The following is a 14,001-nucleotide window of genomic DNA, read 5'->3' as shown; positions in this document are numbered from 1 at the left end:
TAAACGACTAAACAACAACATATGTTATGTACTGAGTTGAATAGGATCCAAACTGCAGCAGTCTGATTGGTCCTAGAACAATAGGCTCCAAAAGGCAGCAGTCTGATTGGTCCTAGAACAATGCAGCAGTATGATTGGTAAGCAGGAACCACCCAATCATGCTCCAGATAGCAGTGAATCCACAACCTGATTGGCTTACAGTAGAATTCCGGAATTAGCCAATCATGTGCAGCCCATTGTGTAAATAATGTATATAAAGCAGATACTTTGAGGGGACTTTCATTCATTCCTCCTCACCACTATGAGCTGAATAAAGAGCATGAAATCACTTTGCGACTCTGAGTATATTTCACTGGCGACGAAGGTGGGATCCTGCTGAGCTGACTGCCACACACAGCACCGCAGCACCGCCACCTGCCGCACCGCTGCCTCGCACCGTGTATCCAGGCTTCAGCTCTGGGACACAAGGAACTCAGAATGGCAACCGACAGCAGCTTCTCACCGTTCAATCCAGCATCTGGAGACTGGGAAGCGTACGCCTCCCGTTTCACCTTCCTCCTAGAAGCCAAAGGGGTCACCGATGAAGAAGACGCCAAGAAGAGGGCAATATTCTTCAGCGTCTGCGGAGAGGAGACGTTTGAAATCGCCCGGGCTCTCCTTGCACCTGAAGACGTCGCTACTGTGCCATACAAAACAATAATGGAACAGCTGAAGGGGCACTTTTCGCCACAGCCCTCAGTGGTGGCTCGTCGAAATGCCTTCTATGCAAAGCAGCAAGCCCCTGGGGAAACCATAACTGGGTTTGTGACCTCTCTCCGCCAAGCTGCCCGGTTCTGCAACTTCTCAGAGCTGGAGAACATGCTTCGTGACCACCTCGTCGGTGGCCTGAAGGATGAGAAGCTGCAACGACGCCTCTACGCTAAGAAGAACCTAACGTTCCAAGTCGCTCTGGAGGAGGCCCTGGCAACAGAAGCTGCCGAGAGGTCGACGCAAGAGGCACGGCCAAGCCAGCCGCCCCAACCGAGGGTCCACCACGAAGACCTCACCGACGACTCAGGATCTGACAGGGAGGAGGTGCACCGAGTACAGCAGCGCACTCAAGCAGCCCACATACCACAGCTGCCTCGACGAGAAGGAGGGAACTGCGCAAGCTGTGGAGAAAGTCACGAGAGGAGGACCTGCCGTTTCCGCAACGCAGAGTGCAGGCAGTGCAGAAAATTGGGACACATCGCCCGGGTGTGTCGGGCTCGGCCCACCCGACGCCAGGCATCAGATGACCAATCCAAGAGCCCCAGGTCCCGGGGCCCAACGCACCAAGGCAACTCGACGGAGCTCACGGACTTCCAGGTATACCAGTTGCCCCACCCCAACGTAGAGAAAATTTATGTAGAGGTACAGATAGAGGGGGCCCCATGCCACATGGAGCTTGACACGGGTTCAACTCTATCCATAATCTCGGCAAGGACCTTAAGGAAACTGTGTCCTACTGGGGGTCCCAAACTCAGGCCGGCCCCATTCACCCTCCGGGACTTCCAGAAACGTAAGGTCCCCACAATGGGGGTGGGGACCTTCAGGGTGCAATACCAAGGGCGGACGCGGCAACTGGACTTGCTTGTGGTCAAGGGCCCCTACATTAGCTTACTGGGATTGGCATGGTTTGGACCACTGGGGCTAGCCATCACCGGGGTGAACCACATGAGCTTACAAGTGGACGTGGACGCCATATGCAAGGAATTTCCAGGGGTTTTCGATGGGAAATTGGGACAGTATATGGGCCCCCCCATTGCTCTACAGTTTGACCCCGCAGTACGACCGGTCAGGCTCAAGGCCCGCCGGGTTCCGTTCGCCCTGAAACTCCGTATAGAGGAGGAATTGGACCGGCTCGTGGAGCAAGGAGTGCTGGAGCCGGTGCCTAATGCCCCCTGGGAAACCCCAATCGTCACACCCGTCAAGCCTAATGGTTCGGTCCGCATCTGCGCAGACTACAAATGTACCATAAACAATGCCCTCACGGCCCATGCATACCCAGTGCCAGTGGTCAGCCATGTCCTTGCCACCCTGGCTGGGTCGAAAATTTTTGGCAAGCTGGACTTGGCCCAAGCATATCAACAGCTGCCAGTAGATGAGGCCACAGCAGAGGCACAGACGATTGTGACGCACAGAGGAGCGTTCAGGGTAAAGCGGCTGCAATTCGGTGTCAGCGTGGCACCAGACATATTCCAGAATCTAATGGACTCTCTCCTTAAAGGGATTCCTGGTGTCACCCCCTTCTTCGATGATGTGTTGATTGCCGGGCCCACACCAGAGGAGTTTGAGGACTGCCTCCGCACCGTTCTGCACCGTTTCCAGATGGCGGGTCTCAAGGTGAAGCGGGAAAAATGTCTACTAGGAGTGCCTCAAGTGGACTTTCTGGGATTTATGGTGGACGCAGAAGGGGTCCACCCGACTGGGGACAAGGTACGGGCCATTTGTGATGCCCCAGCGCCCAAGAACAAGACTGAACTTCATGCCTTCTTGGGACTATTGAACTTTTACCATTCCTTCCTTCCCCACAAGGCGGCGGTAGCGGAGCCCCTACACAGACTCCTGGACAAGCGGGCCCCTGGGGTGTGGGGCCAGCGCCAGGAGGCCGCATTCCAGGCAGTCAAGGACTTGCTTGTCTCAAACTCGGTCTTGGCACACTTCGACGAGAGGCTGCCGGTGGTGCTAGCATGCGACGCCTCACCCTATGGCATCGGCGCTGTCCTGGGACACCAACTCCCGGATGGAAGAGAGGTACCGGTGGCATACTTTTTCCAGACACTCAACGAAGCCGAGCGGAACTACTCGCAAATCGACAAGGAGGGTCTGGCAATCATGAAGGGAGTAAAAAAATCCCATGATTTCTTGTACGGGCGGCCCTTCACCGTGGTGACTGACCACAAGCCGTTGCTTGGCTTGTTTGCCCCTGAAAAGCAGACCCCCCAAGTGCTGTCTCCTCGCGTTCTCAGGTGGTCAATTTTCCTTGCCAGCTACCAGTATGCACTGATTCACCACCCTGGAAAGGCGATGGGCCATGCAGACGCCCTCAGCAGGCTACCACTACCGGAAACAGGCCCCGACCCAGCACCTGCACAAGAGGTTATGAGCCTGGAGCTGCTTCCTGACCGCCCCATTCAGGCACAAGAAGTTGCACACCATTCCAAGAAAGATAGGGTGATCTCCCGGGTCCTGGACTGGGTGTGGAGGGGATGGCCCAGCAGCAGCCCTGGGCCAAAATTCGCCGGCTACACAACCCGCAAACATGAACTGTCAGCCCACAAGGGGTGCCTGTTATGGGGAAGCAGGGTCGTTGTTCCCCAGCCCCTCTGCAAAAGGGTCCTCACAGCCCTACACGAGACACACCCAGGAGTAGTAAGAATGAAGGCCCTTGCCAGGAGTTATGTGTGGTGGCCGGGGATCGACGGAGAGATAGAGGCCTGTGTCAAACACTGCCAGGCCTGCCAAGAATCCCGCCCAGATCCCCCAAGGGCCCCAGTCCAGTCCTGGGAGTCCGCCCAAGCACCATGGTCACGCCTGCATGTGGACTTCGCTGGCCCCTTTCAGGGGAAAACATTCTTCATAGTGGTGGACTCCTACACCAAATGGCTGGAAGTCGCACTGGTACCGTCCACTTCTACGTCCGCAGCCATCCGGGTACTACGCAGGCTGTTTGCAACCCACGGGCTCCCTGACACTCTCGTCTCAGACAACGGGACTGCATTTACGTCAGGAGAATTTCAAACCTTCACAGTACAGAATGCCATCCGCCACATCCGTTCGGCGCCATTCCACCCGGCCACCAATGGCCAAGCAGAATGCATGGTGCGGACCACCAAGGACACCCTTCGCTGCATGACGCAAGGGGATTGGGAGTACCGCCTTGCCACATTCCTTCTAGCACAGCACAGCACCCCCAGCTCAACGACTGGCCGGAGCCCCGCTGAACTACTAATGGGTCGGCGCCTTGCAATCAGATTGGACCGCCTTCACCCCGATAGAGCACAAGATGAGGTAGTGGTGGGGGAAGGCAGGAACCCCCGGACCTTCGAGGCCCAGGACCCAGTGTACGCAAAGAATTTTGGGGCAGGCCCTGCATGGGTACCCGCCACAGTCACCAGGGTCACTGGCCCCGTGTCGTACGAGGTGCTAACAGATGGGGGGCAATGCTGGCGCCGCCACTGCGACCAGATACGGCGACGATTCCCGGGAGAAAACCAGGAGGAGGAGGACAGGTCAGAGGAGTCCCAAGGGAACAGTGGGGCAGTGAGGCCCATAGAGCTGCAGGGGCAAGCAGGAGAGGCAGAATCAGTAAATACAGAGAGGACCCGTGAGGCCGAAAGGACACCGGAACCAGAACCACGACGGAGCGAGCCGGTTGCACCAGACCAAACAGCCCCATCACAGCCAGCATCCTTGGAACACAAGCCAGAACCTGAACCCCGGACCAGGGAACACCCCAGGCCGCAACGCACACATAGGCCGCCGGCGTACCTTGAGGACTATGAATGCGACCTCCCGGGCAGGACTGGAACTTAGAGGGGAGGGGTGTTATGTACTGAGTTGAATAGGATCCAAACTGCAGCAGTCTGATTGGTCCTAGAACAATAGGCTCCAAAAGGCAGCAGTCTGATTGGTCTAGAACAATGCAGCAGTATGATTGGTTAGCAGGAACCACCCAATCATGCTCCAGATAGCAATGAATCCACAACCTGATTGGCTTACAGTAGAATTCCGGAATTAGCCAATCATGTGCAGCCTATTGTGTAAATAATGTATATAAAGCAGATATTTTGAGGGGACTTTCATTCATTCCTCCTCACCACTATGAGCTGAATAAAGAGCATGAAATCACTTTGCGACTCTGAGTATATTTCAACATATATTGAAAGCTTATATTTAGTTGATCTTTAAGGTGGCACTGGAATTATTTAAAAAGATTTTTTCATCTTTCATCTTGTTATTTATTATGACTATGTCAGATCAACACAGCTATCCACCTGAATCATCCTTCCTGGGTTCTTCTCCTGCATGAGCAGGAGGAGCAGGCAAGGGAGGCAGAACTAGTAAGGCCAGAGGTGACCCCCGAGGCTGAGCGGCCACAGGAACCAGACCCATGACAGAGCAGACCGGCGGCGCCCGACCAAAAGGCCCCGTCGCAGCCGGCAGCGCCGGAACGAGAGCCAGAACCAGAAATCCCGCCGAGGGACACCCCTGACCACAGCGCATATGTAGGCACCTGGCGTACCTTGGCAACTATGAATGCTAACCTCCCAGGTGCCAGGGGAACATAGAGGGGAGGGGTGTTAGGGACTGAGCTTGGATCCTAGAACAAGAGGCAGGTAGGATCCTAGAATGCAACACCTGACTGGCCTGCAGGAGAAGACCAATCAGGCTCCAGGAGGGAAGCAGAATCAGCCAATCAGAAGGAACCCCATTGTGTAAATAATGTTTATAAAGCCTGAGGTGGGGGGGGGCATGCATTCACTGTTTTAGGAGCTGCAATAAAGAGCATGAAATCACTGTGCAACTGAGTATATTCCACCCTCCCTTAAAAAATCCTGCCTACTCCGATGCCTGCTACTAACAGTTTTTTTCCTTGCCATATTTTCCTCTTGCTCTATATAGTACATAGAATTTGTTACTCAGGATTTGATTGTAGAGCGGATAAATTAAACTTTTGAACATCACACTTTCTGGTTGCTCAGCAATTTTGTTCTCACGAACTTGCTTTGAGCCTGCAAATCTGCTTTGGATGCTGGAAGGGATCGGTGGGGGAAGCGTGCTTTTGGGGGGGCACTGGCGGAGGAAGAGGAGTGCGGGGGTGGGGCGCCCCGGACCAGCAGTGCGAACCCGGCCGGGCGCCATCGCGGCTGCCCCCCCCCCCGGGCGGGGGCTCCTCTGGAAAAGAGAGCTCGGCCTCTGCGAATCTCCCAGGGTCTCTGCAAAGGGTTCCTGCGCAATTTCAGAACACGCGGTGCACGTTGGTGGTCTTTGTTTTGGGCTTCTTCCGCGCGCCCCCCCGGCAACGACTAACCTTGCCTTCCCCCCTTCCTCTCTTCCACAGCCTTGCTTTGGCTCCCCCCACCCCGCTCTGCGCGTCTCCTGCATCTTCTTCCTCCCGCACAAGGAAGCGACGAAGCAGGCGGCTCCCTTTCCGCGCAGGCATGAAGCTCCCTCCCCTGCGATGCTTCCAACTCTTCCTCTCCCCATCATCACGCCTCCCACTCTTCCTTGGGGCCGCCCCTCGCACCCCTTTCCCGTCTCTGCCCCTCCTCGCTTTCCTCCATTCTCCCTGCACTCCGATCAGCCCCATTTCTGCGCCTTTCCCTCTCTCTGGCTCAGGCCCCTGGGGCGCACAGACGCCCTTCATCCCCCCAGCCCCTTGCCCCCTTCCTCCTCCTTTTCCCGAGTCCCCCTTGTGTGCAGATGCCCCATTTCCACCCCGCCTCTTCATTCCGTTCTTCGTGCGCACTCCCAGGCGGATACATGTTGCGGTAGCTTTAAAATTAACAAACTCTTCCGGGTGATACGGAAGGGGGGGCATGTCTTCTTCACCTTCTTCTTCGCTGCAATATATCCATTTATTGCCGAGTCCAATTGTCAATGTCAAAGGGGACTAAAATCTATAAAATTCACAGAAAATCAACTGTAACACCGATTTTCTTGCTTTCGGTGCCAATTTGCTCAATTTCTCTAGGACTCCATGACACCTCCAGTGTCCTCCATAATCCCTCAAGCAAGGTGTCACCTACACTCAGGAAGACCCTAATCTTCTCTAATCACCCTGCCAAGCCCTTCCTCATGGCAGTGCCAGGTGGCAGACTATGCATACCTGGACTATTGTCCTCTCATCTCCGGTACTCAGGATGTACTTATCTGTGCATATCTCCAGCTCTGCTTATTCCCCCCTCCCTCCTCCATATGTTAATCCTGTGTAACCCAACCTCTTATTAATGTATTCATGATGTAACCTGTGTAACCCAACCTCTTATTAAGGTATCCATGATGTAACTGTGATGTATTTTGCACTGTATCCTGGGACATGGAGGGAAGTTTTAAAAGTTCATGTCACCCCTTCCTCAGGGTTCAATCTCGCCTTGAACCTGTTGCGCAATAAACTTGGATCTTCTGCATCTTGCTCCTGTCTCCGGCTGAGCTCATTTTCCTCCGCAGGGACCCGCGGACTTAGTCCGATGAGCTGGGTGGCAGAGCAGCCTCACACCCAGATTTTACCGTAACACGGGCAAGGCTGTCGGCTTCTTCAGTTTGAGAAAGTTCAGTTCAGTTGATGGGCATTGTATGTGTATGAGTGTGTGCTTGTTAATAAAATAGATAGGTTGAATCTGGAATTTCTCATGGAAGACGACACATGGAACCAAAAGTGGAATACACTGCGGGAAGGTATGATGGAAGAAGAATAACAGCCCCCCCCCCCTTTTAGAAGTGTTTTCAAATATTTTCAGGTTTCAGAAGCTGCCCTGGATAAAACATGTTCCCATTCAGACTTCCGCTGGATGTTGGAAGCTGCCCTAATCTGTGCACAAAAATGCCATCTGAAAGGCAGCCTGAGCTACACCACTACCCGGCAGCAAATCTAAGCAAATTAAACTTGTGACTGTAATGGAATATTTCCTACATTTACATGCGTAGTGATGCTAAATGTGGACTAAGAAAACAAATATTCACTCATACAAATACTATAAATATTGTTTTCCATACCCAGCCTACTGGGTAAAAGCGTTATCACTGGATATTTCTTCTGTTCTGTTCTGATGTTGATTCAGGAAATTTGGAACAAAAGGGGGAAATGTATCACTATACACTGGTCACAACACAATAAACATTTCTGCAATTTCTAAGGTGAAAGTGGATGCCCAGATGCTTTTCTCATATTTATACTGCTGTCAAACCAGATGTCCCCTATCCCAGTGTTTTTCAACCACTGTTCTGCGGCACACTAGTGTGCCGCGAGATGTTGCCTGGTGTGCCGTGGGAAAAATTGAAAAATTCGAAAGATTTAAAAATAAAGTATTTTATAATTTTTCATATTTCTGTTTACTTACTATTTCATAATAAAGTAATTATAAAATACTTTCTTTGTGTTTATTTGATTCCTATTCAAGAGAATTACGTTATATATAGTCAATATAGGCACAGAGTTAATTTTTTTAACATTTTCTAATGGTGGTGTGCCTCGTGATTTTTTTAATGAAACAAGTGTGCCTTTGCCCAAAAAAGGTTGAAAAACACTGCCCTATCCTATAGTTGTCTGTCTGATTATTCCTGCCTAAGTGTAGAATCTACATTTGCCCCTATTAAAATTCATTTTGTTTCGTTTGGGCCCAGTTCTCCAAACTGTTAAGTTCATGTGTCTTCAGCGGCATCTGTCTTCAGCGGCATTAGCTACCCCTCCCAGTTTGGAGTCCTCCACAAATTGTACGACTATCTCCTCAATTCCTTCATAAAGAGAATCCTGCACTTGTCCCTTTCATCCAGGATAATGAAGAACCATCGGTGAACACTTTTGGGGTTGTGCCAGTCAACCAGCTACAAATCCACTTAATAGCAACCTCATCTAGCCTGCATTTTATCAGCTTCTCCACAAGAATATCATGTGGGAGCTTTGTTGAAAGCCTTTTTGAAGTTAAGATACTCCACAGCATTCCCTTGATCCGCCAAGCTTGTAACTCTATCCAAAAAAGAAATAAAAGTAGTCTGACCTGACTTGTTTTGAAAAACCCATGTTGGGTCCTCGAAATCACAGCATCCTTTTCTAAGTGCTCACAGACAGATTATTTAATGATGACTTCAAGGAACTTCCCTGAAATTGACATCAACCTGTAGCTGTTTAGGTCCTCTTTCGCTCTGCCTGTGACAGACAGCAGTTCCAACTCAGAGGCCGAAGCATACACGGAGCCTGCCTCTCCTACTATGACAAGCTCCGCTCGCCCCTTATCTCCAAGGGCATGCAGTATGGTGGTCAGGTGGGATTGCTATGAGGAATTATGAAAAATGCAGCACGCCATTGTGTCATTGTGTTATGAAAAATGCAGCACGCCAATGCTTTCATTGCCAACTTGAATGGGCTTGAGTCATTGACAATAATTTCTGATCAAATCCCACAAGCCTCTGCACCTCTGCCATTTTCTTTCTCTCTGCCTGACAGTCACGTATAGAGCATTTTACACAGACCAGTTGCTTCACCAGGCATCCTCAGTAAATAAGATAGGAGATAGCTTTGATGTAGCTTTTGTTAGTTTTGTTAATCTTAGGGCCAGGAAATAGTTTCACATGGAGGTGATAAAAATGCCTGACTTTCCTTGTTGTCCTTCCTTTCCTATTTACTGCCTGTTTATGACCTCTGGGTTTTACTAAATGCATTTCTCATTGGTTCCTGTTTATTTTAGCTTAACCATGTATGTATGCATGCTCAAGTAGGAAATTAGTTCTTTGAAGTTAAAAGGATTTCTCTGATCTAACTTTGTCCCACGTGGTAATTTTTTGAAATGCTCAGAGGAAACCTGATGGGTTCTTACAAACTCTGTGTCAAAAGTTCTTTTGTTAATAAAAGGGACCTGGGCCAGGGTGTGGCAGATTATTATTGGCACTTCCTCCCAGAGTCTTGCTGGCCAAGCCTCTTGTGTATTTGATTAATCATGGTCCAGTCCTTCCTTTACCTTCAGAACAAAACAATACAGAGTGATGTGTAGAGCGGAACAGAGAGCCCTGTCCACAGTTGGAGACTGCTTGGGAAACAGCCAGCGGAGGGGGGTGAAAGTGGGAGCAGTCAGTCCTGGCAACTGCTCTATTGGGACAAGACTGAGTGAGAAGTGTGGCTGAGCTGTATGCCATTTCCTTGAATAAAGGGTTAACTTATCTGGCAAACTCTACTTCTTGCATAGGAATCCAGCCCTGATAACCTGAAAATAGTTCTTGCATGACTAAAGCCTTTGAATTCCAGAAGCTGTAAGTGATTATTCCAGTCTAATTTACCCAAGCTGAAATGCCTGCTAACAGCAACTGTTAGATTCAAGAGCTGGGGGGGGGGGGGAAATCTGCCATTCCACTCTCTAAAAACTTCCATTCATGGCATATAAGGCTGTCCCTTTCTCCTTCTGTGCATCACTCTTGTCAGCCTTGCCATCCTCCTTCACTCTTGAACTATGCAGAAAGTCAGCCAGGGCACTTGAGGACATCTGGGAGCAGCCTGAGAAGTTTCAGCTGGAAAACTGGTGCAGAGGATGTGCCTCTGGAGAATTTCCTGGCATAGGCTGGTGTCAAAGCTCTCCCCTGTGGAAAGAGGTTTGAGTGCACCCTTAAAGTCAAAGCCACAGCTCTAAGGAATGGTTTGGCAGCAACCTAGCTCTACCAGTATCACTAAATATTACGTTACACTTTCCTCTGATATTTGCCTAGGGTTTCATACTAATTCTTTAGCAAGAAATAACAGGTGGAAATTGTCCATCATTTTCAAGTCCTGCAGGAATGCATCAGTCTCAGATAAAAATAGAATGCATCTCTACATAACCTTGAAAACAAATGCTCTGGGGATCGTGAGTAAATGTCATGTAAATCATTGCTTTTTGCCACAAGCTCTTGGCAAAAGAGTTGGTTGTTCTGCACCCCATGAAAAGAAGAATGCAAATCAGAGTGCAATAGGTGCCCTATGACAGCATCACTTCTCAATTTCATGGATAATAAAGCATGTGCTATCCAAAAGTTAAAGACTACAGCCTTTTCAGACTGTGTATCTGGAAGAATGGAAGACCAAGGGTGCAACTATCAAAGAGCGGAGCGTTTTCCACTCCCAGTTATACTCTTCATAGTTTGCACATCAATTGAGGCTGTTGTTGGGATGTCGTTGAATGCTTTCATTGCTGTAGTGAATTGCATTGATGGGATGAGAAATGGACACCTGAAATCCATTGATAAAATCTTGACTGCTTTTGGTGTCTCCAGATGTTTCTACATGTGCCTGCTAGTTATCAAGATTTTCTGGATAGCATTCTTTCCTTGGATAGTTGAAGACACAAGCTTATACCAAACATACAAAGCTACAACGTGGTTTCTAAATTGTACCAACCTCTGCTTCACTGCCTGCCTGTGTACATTTTACTGTGCAAAGATTGCTAACTTCCAGCACTACATTTTCTTCCTCCTGAAGACGAGAATCTCCAGATTGGTACCCTGGATGCTTCTGGCTTCTTTGCTTGGATCATTGGCAACTACGTCACCTTTCTTCAAAGAAATTTACATCTTTACATGCCAAAACAATAGTAGTTTTGATATATTAGGAAATGTCACACTTGAAGGCTTTACAGTAGAAACAGATTTGGTTCATTTGTTTCTGTGGTGTGGTTTGGGATTCACAGTGGCTTTCTTCATCTCAACCACATCAACTTTTCTCTTACTCTTTTCACTGTGGAGACACACCCAGCAGATGCAGAACAGTTCAGCCAGTTTCAGCAGCCCAAGCATGGCTGCCCATTTTCAGGCTGTGAAAATAATCATTTCTCTCTTGGTCATAAATGCCATTAATTTTGTGTCTTTGATGGTCCTTCTGTCCAATATATTTCTAGACAGCAGTCTTGCCAGCCGGTTTTGTGCCATCATTCTAAATGCATGCCCTTCCGTGCAATCTAGCCTCTTGATTTGGGGAAATCCTAAACTGAAAAGGGAATTCGGTAGAGTTGTGCATTATATCAGGTACATGTTCTTATTTGGAAAAGGTGTAATGAGAAATGCATTCTGTCTTCCATCAAAAATGATTGGAAGTGTGAGCTGCATCCCAAACACACATTCATATTCGTGTAATCCAGAAGTGAGACAAGTGACACATGAGGAACTGCCTTAAATTAAAATCCTGTGGACGGAGAAGATGATAAAGCAGTTTTGTTGTTTGATCGAGCCTGTATTCTAGCCTGATTTGCCTGCTGTGTACTTTAAAAAATCTTGAAATAAAATTGTGTCCCTATAGAATAAAATGATAGTGGGCCAACTGAATCTTTCTATGCAGAGACAGATTGTTGAACTGTGCATAACCTTTCCACTAAGTTGTTGAGGTAACAGAAGCCAGTGCAATGATCCCCCCCCCCGTCTCTTCACATGCCTCTGCACCCTCCTCAAATTGGCTCAGAACTGTTGGGAGAACCCCCGAAAAGTGTGTGCCCATGTGGAGTATTGGACTAAGACCTAGGAGACCACGGTCCAAACCCCTGCTCAGACATGAAAGTCACTGGGTGACCTTGGGCCAGTCCCTTTCTCTCACACTAACCTACCTCACAGGGTTGTTGTGAGGATAAAATGAGAATACCCAAGAGGCCCATGTGTGCCACCCTGAGCTTTGGGAGGAAAGGTGGAATGAATAAATATATAAAATAGTGTGAGGAGGGGGGGGGAAAGAGGAGAAAACATTCCTTCTAGAAAGCAGAAATGCTTGCGCTTCTGGAACAGTCACCTTAGCACAGAGGTTGTCAACCTGTTTTGGGTCCACAGCTCCCTTGACCAACTACATTCTTTCTGCAGCACCCCTGTGGGGCACAGGACGGAGCCCAGTTACAGGCATGTCACCCCTTGCCTGCAGAACTGGCAGCCCCTCAACCCTTTTCGAACACCCTCCCTTGTGGAGTGTTCCCTCAGCCTCCTTCCCCCTCTCCTTGGGAGTCCTCTGGGCAGCCGCTGCTGCTGCCCCTGGTCTTTGGGTGCCCCCCTGCCCCAAAGAGAGGCACCATTCACCTGGGGAGCTTATAGCCAGGGCCGCTGCAATAAACAGCTGTGCAAGCCTTTGAGAATCAGAGACGCGAGAGGGCATCAGAGGAGGGAGGGACGGAAAGAGGGACAAAGGGCAGGCTCTACCTCTCCTTCAAATCAGAATCAGTGAGGGCTGTGAAGGTCCTGTGTGAGTGTCTGGAGGCAGCTGGTGGATAGAAGGTGGCTAACGGATTGAGGTTGAATCCTGACAAGACAGAAGTCCTGTTTTGGGGGGACAGGAGGCGGGTGGGTGTGGAGGACTCCCTGGTCCTGAATGGGGTAACTGTGCCCCTGAAGGACCAGGTGCGCAGCCTGGGAGTCATTTTGGACTCACAGCTGTCCATGGAGGCACAGGTTAATTCTGTGTCCAGGGCAGCTGTCTACCAGCTCCACCTGGTACGCAGGATGAGACCCTACCTGCCCACAGACTGTCTCACCAGAGTGGTGCATTCTCTAGTTATCTCCCGCATGGCTCTACCTTTGAAGGTGACCCGGAAACTACAACTACAGTAATCCAGAATGTGGCAGCTAGACTGGTGACTGGGACCATATAACACTGGTCCTGAAAGACCTACATTGGTTCCCAGTACATTTCCGAGCACAATTCAAAGTGTTGGTGCTGACCTTTAAAGCCCTAAATGGCCTCGGTCCAGTATACCTGAAGGAGCGTCTCCACCTCCATCGTTCTGCCCGGACACTAAGGTCCAGCACCAAGGGCCTTCTGGCGGTTCCCTCACTGCAAGAAGTGAGGTTACAGGGAACCAGGCAGAGGGCCTTCTCGGTAGTGGCGCCCACCCTGTGCAATTTCCCCATCAGATGTCAAGGAAATAAAAAACTATGACTTTTAGAAGACATCTGAAGGCAGCCATGTATCAAGACGTTTTTAATGCTTGATGTTTTAGTATGTTTTTATATATGCTGTGAGCTGCCAAAAGTGGCTGGCGAAATATAATATAATATGGTATGGTATGATATGATATATGATATGATATATGATGATATGATATATGATGATATGATATTAGGCGCCCCAGAGTGCCATGGCATACTGGTTAAAAACCACTGTCTTAGCTTGATGTAGGATTCTACACTTTAATTTAAGTTTCAATCCACTGTTACTTATTACAGTATTTCTATTTATATTTCTGAATATTTATAAACTGCCCTCTCATGAAAATAACATCACTAAAACATCGTAACACAATAAGATTATAAAACGAAGAGAAATGA

The 14,001-nt window shown here is 49.4% G+C and overlaps 1 protein-coding gene across 1 annotated transcript in view; it reads right to left on the bottom strand.

Moving 5' to 3' along the window:
• The window catches only part of ANKRD66 (ankyrin repeat domain 66), a 119,622-nt gene that overhangs the window by 97,488 nt on the left and 8,133 nt on the right, over positions 1–14,001 (bottom strand). The gene's annotated exons all lie outside the window — the stretch shown is intronic.

Source organism: Podarcis melisellensis (assembly GCF_964234715.1).
Source record: "Podarcis melisellensis genome assembly, chromosome: 3".
NCBI lineage: Eukaryota > Metazoa > Chordata > Lepidosauria > Squamata > Lacertidae > Podarcis > Podarcis melisellensis.
This window is presented reverse-complemented; position numbering and strand designations above follow the sequence as displayed.